At 45.8% G+C, this 12,155-nt stretch overlaps 1 protein-coding gene across 4 annotated transcripts in view; it reads right to left on the bottom strand.

The window, feature by feature from the left end:
* The window catches only part of IL34 (interleukin 34), a 33,591-nt gene extending 23,497 nt beyond the window's left edge, over positions 1–10,094 (bottom strand). The window contains exon 1 of one of the 4 annotated variants that reach the window (XM_033844013.2): positions 8,463–10,094. The gene's annotated coding sequence lies outside the window, so the exon portion shown is untranslated. The remainder of the gene's footprint in view (positions 1–8,462) is intronic. The other 3 variants (XM_033844011.2, XM_033844015.2, XM_033844014.2) reach the window with 3 other exon arrangements.
* Between the last annotated feature and the right edge of the window lie 2,061 nt (positions 10,095–12,155).

Genomic DNA, 12,155 nt, shown 5'->3' with positions numbered 1-12,155 from the left:
TCGGGGGTTTTTTTTGTTTTTTCTTTTGGCTGCACCACATGGCTTGTGGGATCCTAGTTTCCTGGCCAGGGATTGAACCCAGACCCACGGCAGTGAAAGCAAAGAGTCCTAAACACTGGACCACCGGGGATTCCCAAAACCCCAGTTTCTGTTGTCCATTACACCAGGAAGGAGTTTGGAGTTGGGTTTGCTAAAAAAGAATCAAACCAATGGTTCCTCACTTTAGGAAAGGACACTTCAGCCCATATGTACTGACTCTGTACATGTCCCTAGACCCTCTCCAGAGGAGTCCACAGTAGCTGTTGGCTCAGTCAAAGAACCGTCTCCAGTAGGGTGGCACAGCACATTAAAAAACCAAAGGGAGGGAATTCCCTGGCGGTCCAGAGGTTAGGACTTGGTACTTTCACTTCGGTGGCCCAGGTTCAATCCCTAGTCAGGGAAGTAATATCCTGCAAGCCATGCAGCGTGGCCAAAAAAAGAAAGAAAGAAAAGACCAAGGGGAATTTACTGCAGGAATACAGGGATGGTTCAATATTAAAAAACTTCTTTTTTTTTTGGCTGTACTGCACGGCTCACAGGATCTTAGTTCCCTGTCCAGGGACTGAACCCAGGCCACAGCCGTGAAAGCCCAGAATCTTAACCACTAGTCCACCAGGGAACTGCCAGAAACTTCTTAATATAGTATAACATAATGATAGATCCCAGGAAATCCATAAATGTTGAATAAGCATTTGACAAAATTTGACCAAAAAAACACACTTTGCTGATAAAAAATCCCAAAGTAGGAATCAATGGATAATTCCTTAATAAGATAAAATATATAAATCTCAGTCAAAAGCCAGCATTTTGCTTAACTAGAAAACACCAGACGCATTCCCACTAAAGTCAGATATAACACACATGTGCACACTATCACTGTACAGAAGGTACTAGCCAGTGCAGTTAGATAAGCTAAAGAAATGAGAGATAAAATAATTGGATAAGGGAATATAATGTACAGCACGGTGACTATAGTTAACAATACTAGGGCTTCCCTGGTGGCACAGTGGTTCAGAGTCTGCCTGCCGATGGAGGGGACACGGGTTCGTGCCCCGGTTTGGGAATCCCACATGCCGCAGAGCGGCTGGGCCCGTGAGCCATGGTTGCTGAGGCTGTGCTCCGCAACGGGAGAGGCCACAACAGTGAGAGGCCCGCGTACCGAAAAAAAAAAAAAAAAAAAGAAAGAAATTAAAACAATACTGTATTGTATATTTGAAAGTTACTAAAGGAGCAAATCTTAAAAGTTCTCATTATACGAAAAAAATTATAACTACTTGTGGTGACGAATGTTAACCAAACTTATTGTGGTAATCATTTCACACATATACATATATGGAATCATCATTTTGTACACCCAAAACTAATACAATGTATATGTCAATTATATCTCAATTAAAAAAACAAAGCTAAAGAACTGCATAGGAGGAATTGGAATTGGAAACATTTCTATTTATAGATGAAATGATTATAAGCCTAGAACAGCTAAAAGAATCAATTAAGAAACTACTACAAACAATAGCCAGTTAGAAAAGACTCCATAAAAAACATAAAATATCTAGGAATAAACCTATCAAAAAATGTGCAAGATCCATACCAAAGCACTGCAAACAATACTAAAGGACACAGAAGATTTAAACAAATGGAAAGACATACCATGTTCCTGGATAGGAACATCCAACATCATCAATATGTCCATTCTCTGAAGTTAATGTATAAGTTTGAAGCAATCCCAATACATTTCACGAAAGAGAATATTTAAATAGCCAACAAATACATATTTTAAAGTGCTTAACCTCATTAGTCATTACAGAAGTGAAAATTAAAACCACAATTAATTACCACTACACACACACCAGAGTAAGTAAAATCCAAATGACCAACAAAACCAATTGTTGCAGGAACTAGGAATAACTGGAATTCTCAGATACCACTGGAAGGAGGGTAAGTGGTTACATATCTATTTGGAACACAGTTTGGCAGTATTTTCTGTAGTTGAACATATGCATATCCCATGTATAAGTTCTCTCGTAAGTAAATATCCAGCAGAAATATATATAGGGGCACCAAAAGCCATGTGTTACAATGTTCATGGCAGCATTATTCATGATAGCCAAAAACTGGGAACAACTTAATTGTCCATCAGCAGGAGGACAGACTTAGAAAACCTCACAAATATAATGTTGAGCAAAAGAAGCCAAATACAAAAGAATCCAGTTATATAAAGTTTTAAAAAAACATCAAAACTAATCTATGACATAAGAAATGAGGACGATAATTACCTTTTGGAAGAGGGCGATGTAGTAATAACAGCCTGGGGACCAGAGGGGGGCTTCTCCATGCTGGTACTGCTCCAGTTCCAGATCTGGGTAATAGTTCAGTTTACTATATGATAATTTATCAAGCCGTATACTTACAAGTTGTTCCCTTTCCTGTATGTGTGTTATACTTCAGTTTTCATTAAAGCAATTCCAGTAAAAACACCAACACGTGTGTGTGTAATTACATACCAGATTACAAAGTTCAAATAGAAAAACAAATAAGCAAGAGTAGCCTGAAAGAGATCTAAAAATAAGGGGCAGCCCTTCAATACACCAAAAGATATTTTTAAATATTGTAAACCGTAGCAAGCAAAACCATGAGCATGAATGAACATGAGTAAACAGAGAAACCAATGGAAAAGAGGAGCAAGTTCTGAAACAGACCCACATATGTATGAGAAAAAAGGCTTATGATAAACAGCTTACGATAAAAGTAGCTTTTCAATTCAGCAGAGAAAAGATAGCCATCTGAAAAAAAAAAAGTTGGATCTATACCTTACAGCATACCTCAGGATAAATTCCAAATGGATCAAAATTTGGATGTAAAATAATAGAAGAAAATAAATAACATGTTATCTTGAAGTGGGGCAGACCTTTGTACCTATGATTCAACATTCAGAAGCCCTAAAAGAAATGACTGATAAATTTGACGGCAAAAAATAAAAACGCATGCAAACAAAACCAACCAACCATCAACAAAATAAAAGAGAAACACTAAATTAGACACGACTTTTATCAAAGGCAAAAGGCCAACCTTCCCTAATAGATAATCAGTTCCTAGAAATAAAGAAAAAGGCAACCATACAATTTTTTTTAAGATTTTTTTTTTGATGTGGACCATTTCCAAAGTCTTTATTGAATTTGTTACAATATTGCCTCTGTTTTATGTTTTGGTTCTTTGGCCTCCAGGCATGTGGGATCTTACCTCCCCGACCAGGCATAGAACCCACACCCCCTGCATTGGAAGGCGAAGTCTTAACCACTGGACTGCCAGGGAAGTCCCTACAATCCAATTTTTAAAATAAGCAGAATACTAATAGTAAGAGAGTCATAGAAAAAGAAATAGAAATGGCCCGTAAACACATATTCTAAGTTTAAAACTTTCATTACAAATTTAAATGAAGATTCAATTGAGTCACTGTTTTTCACCTACCAGATTGGTAAAAATCTAATGATATGACAATTTAACGAGCTGACAAAGAGGTGAGAAAACAGTAACTTCTCATCCAAAGCTGGTGGAGGTGCATATTGGTACTAACTTAAGGAGGGCAAGTTGGCAATATCTCTTGAAATTACAAATACAGATACCTAGCAATCTCATTTCTGGGAATTTATCCTGCACATATAATAAGCACTGGTAAAATGCCACCTATACAAGCAATGTCTGTGATAACAGAATGGAAACAACTGTTATCACACAATAGAATTGTGTAATATATTCAGTGAAACAAGCAAGGCACAGAACAGCACCATGTATTCTAGTTTGTAACTTGTGTCGGCAGAGGTGACAAAGCATTAAATATATGTGATATATGCTATTATATATAGTTAATATATGTTATATAGAATACATATTTGTATATGCTTGTATTTGTATAAAGAAATGCTGTATTAGAATAATTCACACTAAAGTGTGAGAGAGTGGCAGCTCAGAACCTCTTAGAGATGGTGCATCATTAAAAGAAGATGCTTGTTAACCCAAGTAAATGTGTAATTTGATGGACTTTTTGTCAGGATGATAAAGTGAATTGGAAAAATGCATATACTGCAAGTTCAGAGATTTTGGGGGTCATGAGGGTAACCATATATCAGGAGATTCCACAGCTTTGTCAAGGATCAGCTTTAATTAGGTTAAATCCAATAAACTAAAAACAGTTACCTGTGGGGGACTTCCCTGGTGGTCCAGTGCGTAAGATTCTGCGCTCCCTATGCAGGGGGCCTGTGTTCGATCCCTGGTCGGGGACCTAGATCCTGCATGTGTGCTGCAACTAAGAAGTCCGCATGCTACAACAAAAGATCCCTCATGGCGCAATGAAGAGCCCGTGTGCCGCAACTAAGACCCGGCACAGCCAAAATAAATAAATTTAATTAATTAAAAAAAACAAAAACAGTTAACCTGAGGAGGAAGGTACTGGGTGGTTATGGAACAAGAGTTAAAGAAAAACTTTGACTATAGTCCTTTATTATATGATGTTTAAACCATGTGAACATATTATCTAATCAAAACAAGAAACTGTAAAAGAAGAGCTGCAGTTCATGAGCTCCTAAGCCTTGATCAAGACCCACAAAATCTATCCCAGCTCATGTTCCAAGAGCCTCTGTCATTTATCAACAGGTAATCTTAAATATTTATGAGGAGTTTTATTACCCTGTAACAGCTGATTTTGCCAGAAACATCTTATGTCAATAATGCTATGCAAGACATTGTGAGATAGAAAGATCTTGGGCAACTCACTTAACCTCCCTTGAACTTCAGTTTTCTCTTTGGCAAAGCAAGATAAAGATAAAAGAACATCCCAGAATTGCTGTGGAGTGCAATGTGAGCGCTTCCAGAACCGCAGAGCAGCACCGAACAAGTTCTGTATACAACAGCTGCTCTACAGCCAAGCCTCTGCTAGAATAAATGTTACTTGACTGAGGGTGCTTCTCAAAGGTCAGCGTGCTTAAAAGTCACCTGGAGAGGCTGTTAGCACACAGGCTTTTAGGGCCGACCCTCAGAGATGTGATTCAGTAGGTCTGGAGCTCAGGAACTGACATTTCTAACAAGCTTGGGTGATACTGATGCAGCTGGTTTAAGGACTACATTTGAGTGGTCTTGTCCAGAGCAGGGCTCCTCAAACTGTGATGTGTATATGAATGGCTTGGGAATCTTGTTAAAATACAATTCATAAGGTCTGGGGTGGGACCCAGGACTCTGAATTTCTAACAAGCTCCTAGGTGTTGTAGATGCTCCTGGTCTGCAGACTACACTTTGAGGACCAAGGCTCTGGAATATCCAGCTCCATTTGTTTAGATGAGGAAGCTGTGCCAGGCAAAAAGTAAATGACTTGTCCAAGGCCACTTGGACGGTAAGGTGAAACACCGTCCAGGTGAAACCCCGTCCAGGGAGGCTGCCACTCCTCAGGAGTGCCTTCCCTGCCGTACCCAGACCTATATCACAAACCTGCCTGAGCCAGCAAGTGATGCCAGCCCTTAAGAAAATGGTGTGGAAATTTACTAAATCATAAACAGTCCTCTGTGCTTCTGAGAAATCAGTCACTTACCGGGGAGCTTAGCTCAAATCACCAGTCTGTTCTTTACAAAAATGCACTTTTGGCCAAATTATTTCTTTAGCTGAGTCACTTTCCCCTCCAGTGACTCGCAGCTTTGACAGGCACTGCTGTTGAAACCTGAGGAAGACACCAGCACTTCTCAACGTATCTGACTGTGGGGAAAAGAGGGTGAGGAGAAGCAGAAATGGGGGTGGGGAAGCTGATCCTTGGGAAAGCTGAGGAATTTCCTGATATATGGCTCCCTCACGCCCTCAAAACCCTACAGAATTGCACTGTATGCATTCTTCCAACTCACTTTACCACCCTGGTAAAAAGTCCATCGAATTACAGACTTATTGAGGTTAACAAGCAACTTCTTTTCAGGATGCATTGTCTGTGAGCTGCCAATCTTTCACACTTTAGTGTGAACTACTCTAATACAGGAGGAAATGGGTGGAATTCTGGACATAAAGTCTCTGGAGCAATTCATGCAGAGGGGGTCTTACCTGAGATGAAGCTTCATCTGGGAGCACAGCTGCTGGTAAACCACAGCTGCGACATTGGCTCTGCACCACATTCACCAGCAGGCCTCACCCCATACCCCTGATGCCTTCTGGCTGTTGGATAGTTCCTGGGCCTGGCCCTGCCACTAACCTGTTGCATGATTGAGTAAATCACACAGTTTTAGGGACTTTCAGAGCTGGAAGTTTCTAAACCTAGAAGCTCACTTTCTAATCCATAAAACACATGGTCTCTAATGGCCTGTCTAAGCTTGGTTTCCCCAGAAGCAGAGCCTGGGACAGGGTTTGCTTTTATATGAGTTATTGAGGGAGAGCTTGCCAGAGAAAACTTTCAGGTGAAGGAGTGAGGGGAGAGGATAGGGAAGGGCAGGTCTTAGGGGTGCTAAAGCATTCTTAAATAACACCAGAGGACTTCCCTGGTGGCGCAGTGGTTAAGAATCCGCCTGCCAATGCAGGGGACACAGGTTCAAGCCCTGGTCATGGAAGATCTCACATTCCGCGGAGCAACTAAGCCTGTGTGCCACAACTAGTGAGCCTGCGCTCTAGAGCCCGTGAGCCACAACTACTGAGCCCGTGCGCCACAACTATTGAAGCCCGCACGCCTAGAGCCCGTGTTCCGCAACAAGAGAAGTCACCACAATGAGAAGCCTGCGCACCACAACGAAGAGTAGCCCCCGCTCATCACAACTACAGAAGGCCTGCGCACAGCAACGAAGACCCAACGCAACCAAAAATAAATAAATTTATTAAAAATAAATAATTAAATAAATAACACCAGAGTCCTCCCACCCTGGGGCAAGGCGGCTGGGTTTTCATACCCCTGACTAGTCAGTGGTCTCCCCTGCCCCAGGGTGTGTGACCCCACCAAGTAACTCTGGCAAGGTGACTTAGAGAATGACATGGTGTCTGCTGTTCGTGACAGCCCGGAAATAGGTACAACAGTGGCTAAAGGGGATCTGGTGGGCACAAATACTTCCTTCCAGTTCTGAGAGTCCCTCAAATATGTTTCCAAACAAGAGGCCCCCCAAATCACAAAAGACAGAAGGTGAGAAAAGAATACAAGCATTTTTTTCATTTTCAGAAGAATCCTGGAATCTGCACTTAGAATAAGTCCTCACTGCTCCCCGTGACTTCCCACACACACTGCAAGGTGACCCCTCCCTCAACTCCACCCACTGTCCAAGCAGACACTGATCTTCAGCTACACATCAAACCGACTCCTCCTTAAGGACTATGTCTGTTATCTCTGTCTAGAACGTCCCACCCCAGATTTCTGCCCAGCTGCCTCTTTCTTGTCAACTCAAACATCACCTGCGTAGAGAGGCTTCTCTGACCTGCCCAGGTCATTCCCTGTCACACTCCCTGCGGCACTTCTGCATTTATCTTGGCTGTGTTCACTTGTATGTTATCTTGTAAGAAGGGCCTCCAGAGCCTTGTTCTGACCTCATCACCGTGTCCCCAGAGCCTATGCACACAGAAGACAATAACATCTGATGAACAATATCTGAGTGAATGAGTAGGACATTTGGGCCAGATGCTGAAATGCCAATAGAGAAGGAGAACTAGGTCAGCTAAACCCTCAGCCCAAGAAGCTGGAGGAAAAACCCCGCCCAAGGCCAGGATGGGGAAGGACAGAATACACCAAGAGTTTCTTTGGCTACTTGATTCCCTTCTCCTCTCCCAGCTCCCTCTCTCAACTACCCTTCAACGTAGGACCAGAGTTAGCACCAACCCTGGGGAGATCCTTCACCTTTTAGAAAGGCACAAACGCCTCAAAACGACCAAGGGCGTCTGGATTCCAATTCTAGCTCTAGCTCTGAGCCTCTCCTTCCCCGCTGGTACCTGAATGGGGCACAAGGATCATGCCAGCCTGGCAGGGCTGCTGAGAGCACCAGCCGGTGGCACAGCGGCGCCGCAAATGCACATCACTGCACGCTTAAACCAGGGCAGGGTGCATTCCTGCCCCTGGCTGCTTCTGTGGCTCCTCCAGCTCCAGAAGAGTCTCCACCGCAGCCGCACCGGCTCTGGGCACCTGAGATGCCCCACATGTTACCCAGCATTTCCCACGTGCCAGGCACTGTGCCAGGCGCTTGCTCATCTGCCTGGTGACACCGAATTATCATCGGTACCCACACCTCTTGGTATCATTATCTCCATTTTACAAGTGAGGAGACTAAGGCTGAGAGATTCAGCCATTGATGGAAAGACACGGCTAGTGAGTGGGGGGCATCGGCTTCGAACATAGTCCATCGGCCACTTTTATCTGGTTTATTTAAGTGGTTTGGCACCATGGGTTCACTGAAGAGAGCAGTCCTGGAAGGAAGGATCATTACCTTCATTGCACACAGAAGGGAACTGCCGGCGCGCGTGTGGCCTGGTGGGCGGTCTCCGCTGCACTCAGGAACCCTTCGTGGGGCGCGCAGACTGGCCGCAGCTTGCGGCCTCCTGGGTCAGTGCGTGTGCTCTGGCTGCCCAGCCACCACCAGCTCCGTTTCGCAGATGCAGAGAACGAGCTCCAGGAGATGCAAGGGCTGAGCGTTGAGACCCTGCAAGAGAGCCTGAGAGCAGGGACCGCCTCACCCCACGAGCACACAGGCTGTGGGGAGCTGCCGCTGGGTCCCAGGTTGGCCCCTGGCTCAGCTGGGGCGGCTCACCTGACGCGGCAGACGCAGGCAGCTGTATCTGGCGGTACGTGCTGTCCCCACCCTTGCCCTCTGTCCCCTCCCGCCTTCTCCCCGGATGACTGGGCACTAAACCCAGTTTACGTGGAGGACAGTCCCCGGGATGCTCTGGAGGAACCTGGATTCCCACGTCCTATACTAATCGCACATGCAGTACCAAGAACGAAGGGTTAGTTTCACATTTGAAAATCAAGCATTGTGAATTCCCCATGTTAGCAAACTAAAAAAGAAAAACCTATGATCACCTCAGCAGATGCAGTAGATTTTGTCCCTTTGACAAAATCCAACATCCACTCTCAAGGAAACTCTCAGCAAATTATGAATAGAAGGGAATTTCCTCAACCAGAAAGAGGGCATCTATGAGAAACTTACACGGTGAACGATTGGATGTTCTCCCCCTAAAATTGGGAACAAGATGAGCTAATAAACGAGCTCAGCAAGGTTGCAGGACACAAGATCAACATAAAAAAATCTACCGAATTTCTCGGGCTTTCCTGGTGGCACCGTGGTTAAGAATCCGCCTGCCAATGTGGGGGACGCGGGTTCGAGGCCTGGTCCGGGAAGATCACACATGCCGCGGAGCAAATAAGCCGGTGCGCCACAACTACTGAGTCTGCGCTCTAGAGCCCGCACGTCACAAGTACTGAGTCTGCGCTCTAGAGCCCACGAGCCACGACTACGGAAGCCCGGAAGCCCGCGCAGCGCAACAGGAGAAGCCACCGCAATGGAAGCCGGTGCACTGCAACGAAGAGTAGCCCCGGCTCCCCGCAACTAGAGAAAGCCCGCGTGCAGCAACGAAGACCCAACGCAGCCAAAAATAAATAAATAATAAATGTTCTTTAAAAAAAAGTTCTGGAAATAGGGATAATGGTTACATAACATTGTAAATGTGCTTAACATCACTGAATTGTACACTTAAAAATATTTAAAATGGTATGTTATGTATATTTTACCACAGTAAGAAAAAGTAAAAGTAGCTAAAAAAATATTGCATGTAAGTGGACATGTGCATTTGAGGGGAAAGAGGAGGGTTCTCTGCTTTTCTCAGCCTAAGGGATGTCTGGAACAGTCCTCCTCCCATAGGACCGACAGCCTTCCCCTCTCACAGGACAAGTCTCTCATGATCCTTTGCTCCATGGAGCCAGGATCACCAGGGGGTCAGGCTCTCACCCCTGCAGCCCACCCCTTCCACCCCACGATGACTGACCGGCCTCAATCCCTTTGCTCCTGCTGTTCCCTGAGCAGAATGCCCTTCCTCCTACCCCTGCCAGCCTAATTCGCCCTCCTTCCCACCTCCCCTCCCCCACACCCATACCCTCCCAGACCCTCTCACATGCTGCCCCTGACCCACATAAGGTAGCCAGTCCCCTGATTGCTCCAGCTGCCCCCTCTCCAAGGGGGCTGTCCCTCTGTACTCCCCCCATGCCCCCTCCCCACCCTCTTCCTTTGACCTGATCACAGTGTCCTGAACATCTATTCACTGTCTCAGCTCTGGCTGGGAGGTCCTCAGAGTCTCAGACTTCTCCTAATTCTCTCTGTCTCCAGACTTTTCAATTCTGGTTTAGGGACAGCATAGCCAATCAACTGCCAGGACTCGGGCTGCGCCAGTCCCTTCTTTACCAATTCAGGAATGTCCCTAGTGGAGAACAATGGAGAAAATAGAAATCTCGGTGAACAGAGCAGCTTTGTTTCTCATTTTTTGGCTCACAGAGGACAGACTGTGAGGACTTGGGCAGGCTGAGCACGGTGCCGAGAAGCCTGGCTTTGGCTTCTCCTTACTGATTTGGGACCTAGTAGAGCAAATCGGTTGCTTCTCTAGGCCTCACTTTACCCACCTGAAAAATGGAGCTTGAGAAACTCCTCTTCAAGCTGAGTTGAGAGGGAGGAGTGGTGGAGGGGAAATGGGGCTGTTTGCAGAGGTCCCCGCTGTGGGGAGCGTCTTGGTCACACAAGGCCCAACTTCCCGCAAATGTTTGGCTTCACACTTGTTGAGTTTGGGTTCAAGCCCTGCTCTAACAAGGCTGCTGGCAAGGACACAGGCCCTGGCACACAGGCTCTGTTCTGGCTCATCATCAAACTTGCTCTGTTACACCTTCCAAGAGCAATGAGGCCTGTGGTTTATAACAGCTACTGCAATTGTAATTAAACATGCATCAGTAGTTTCGCATCCATCCCCACCCCCATCCCCACTGGAACATAAGCCCCACTGAATTCCTAGCTTAGTGCCTATCATGAGGCGAATTCAATCACCGTGTTAACTAATTAATGCAAGGAGGCCCGCAGTGGAGGCCTGGTCTGTCTTTTCTAACATGCATATATCGCAGCTAAAGGGGAATCAGACGCAGTCCCCTGTCCCCAAGCCACTTGGAATGGGGAGGTCTGGGGCCAGGGGAGAGTCGCCAGCTTCCACTCTCATCACACACACCAGTCTGGCCCAGGACCCTCCCTGGTTCCACCACGACCCCTACTCTTGCCCATGCCACCTGTATGAGAACGTGAAACTTGTTAAAAGAGTCAAAGTTAAAGTCTGTTCTACATGCATTTGTGACCCGAGCCTCTCCCGTGTGCCAGGGGTTGGCACACAAGACAAAAAGCTACAAGCCTAGCCTGGAGCAGCTGACACTGGTGGGGAGGCCTGGTCACAGAGCAGGTGGGCAAGAGAGAGGGAGGCACAGAGAGAACGGGAGGCTGGGAAGGGGCGGGCCTTCAAAACCTTCCTAACACATGATGAGAAGCCACTAAAGGTCCCTCACAAGGGGACCCAGGCTGAGTAAGGAGGGTTCCTCAAGAACTTCCGGAAATGTCTGTTACCAGAGTTGGTGGCCCATAGACTGGGAGTCGGGTCCATCTCGCAACAGGGAGCACAGTGGTGGGCAGCCTCGGGTTCTACCAGCAACCCCCCATTCTCCCCCTACCCTCCCCCCACCTTTCCTACAGTGGGCCTCAAACCCAAACACAGGCGTGTACCTAGGAAGAGACAAGGAGGAATCCAGCCTTCAGAGGGAGCATGGCCCTTGATTTCAGACTGCTAGCGTCCAAAACTGTAGGAGATAAAATGTCAGGTGCACGTAATGTGCCCCAACTTTACCTCACGTGTCCGGCTTTACGTCAGTTGCCAACACCTGTCCTTCCACACCTTTCTCCTTGCTCACACCAACACATGAGCGCATATATACATACGGAGGAGGTATGCTTGTTTGTATGAATAAAATGGAATCGCCAGATCCATATAACTTGCTTTCTCCCCCACTTCACAGTGGGCATATCTGCAAGTCAGTATTCTAAATTTTTTATCCTGCGGAAACAAACACACAATCAGTTATCCTACTCTATAAACAGGATCAG

This window comes from Tursiops truncatus, chromosome 19 (assembly GCF_011762595.2).
Source record: "Tursiops truncatus isolate mTurTru1 chromosome 19, mTurTru1.mat.Y, whole genome shotgun sequence".
NCBI classification, from domain to species: Eukaryota; Metazoa; Chordata; class Mammalia; order Artiodactyla; family Delphinidae; genus Tursiops; species Tursiops truncatus.
This window is presented reverse-complemented; position numbering and strand designations above follow the sequence as displayed.